The following is a 1395-nucleotide window of genomic DNA, read 5'->3' on the forward strand; positions in this document are numbered from 1 at the left end:
TATATATAGATAGATAGATAGATAGATAGATAGATAGATAGATAGATAGATAGATACAAATATATAAATAAATATATATATACATACAGACAGAGGTACACGGGTTTGTAGACAGACTAATAACTTCTGCTCCGGCTTAATTAATCTTAATAGAGTCTCATATTCTTGCAATAGTAATGTCTTACCGAACATATTTATTGTATAATAAATGCTAGAAGGGGGCGGGCTGCAAACTTTTTCAGGGTGTGGCTAAGTAACCCCCTGGCCTCCACTTGCCTCCAACACACACACACACACACACACACACACACACACATACACACACACAAATACGTAAGGGCGAGAGCGTGTGGTTTTTATTTGTTTGTGTAGTTGTACGAGTTTGTATTCTTTCTCCAGCCTTCACGGCTGTGTATATTTTGTGTTGCCGTATACACCCTTCTCTATCTCCACCCCCATCTCTCGCACACTGTGTATGTGTATGTGTGTGTGTGTGTGTGTGTGTGATCGTGTGTCTGTCTGTGCCCCTTCTGTGCCCGTACAAACACGTGCGCGTGTATGAATGCATAATTACGAAACGAGAGTAGTTGCATTAATAGGAGGAGCGGTTTGAATCAGCGCGAGTTAATTTCACTTACATTTCATAATGTTGCATACAGCTCTTCTGTTGCTGATGTTTATGTTGGCTGCTCCTATTGCCGATGTTGCAGCATCTTGATGCTGATACTGCTGCTGTTGAGGATGCAGATGCTCATGCAGTCATCATTATCAGTTTTTCAGGCCGCGAAGAGCGGCGAGCTGGCGGAATCGTTCGCGCGCCGGGCAGAATGCTTTATTCTGTTATTCCGTTATTCTTTTACATTGTTTGAGTCGTTTGACTGCGGCCATGCTGGAGCACCGTCTTCAGTCGAACAAATCGATCCCGACACTTATTATTTGTAAGCCAAGCCTAGTACTTATTCTGTCGGCCTCTTTTTTTGCCGAACCGCTAATGACGGGGACGTAAACACACCAGCATCGGTTGTCAAGGCGATGGTGGGAGGATAAACACAGACACAAACACACAAAAATGAAAGGACACGTTGAATAATGTGATTCAGTATGCATTATCACCTGATCACCTGATCAAACAGGCTATCAAATGTTGTTATACATCGCTGGTCACAATGCGCTTTGCACCGTTTTAGCTTTCGAAAGATGCTACGCTGCTGGCTAGGCGAGCAGACCAACGATATTCGATTTAGTAATACCGAGTTGAATTTTATAATAAAAAGTATGTTAATAATTTAGAGAAGAACCACCAAAATGCGATTCAAACAATGAAGGAGATCAGACACCGTCAAGAAAAACGGACTCACAAACTTGTGTGTGTGTGTATATATATATATATATATA

At 41.7% G+C, this 1395-nt stretch overlaps 1 protein-coding gene across 1 annotated transcript in view; it reads right to left on the reverse strand.

Moving 5' to 3' along the window:
* The window catches only part of LOC106878200 (insulin-like growth factor-binding protein complex acid labile subunit), a 56163-nt gene extending 55988 nt beyond the window's left edge, over positions 1-175 (reverse strand). Inside the window, exon 1 of the mRNA XM_052970396.1 lies at positions 88-175. The gene's annotated coding sequence lies outside the window, so the exon portion shown is untranslated. The remainder of the gene's footprint in view (positions 1-87) is intronic.
* Positions 176-1395: the final 1220 nt, after the last annotated feature.

The sequence above is a fragment of the Octopus bimaculoides genome, chromosome 9, assembly GCF_001194135.2.
Source record: "Octopus bimaculoides isolate UCB-OBI-ISO-001 chromosome 9, ASM119413v2, whole genome shotgun sequence".
NCBI classification, from domain to species: Eukaryota; Metazoa; Mollusca; class Cephalopoda; order Octopoda; family Octopodidae; genus Octopus; species Octopus bimaculoides.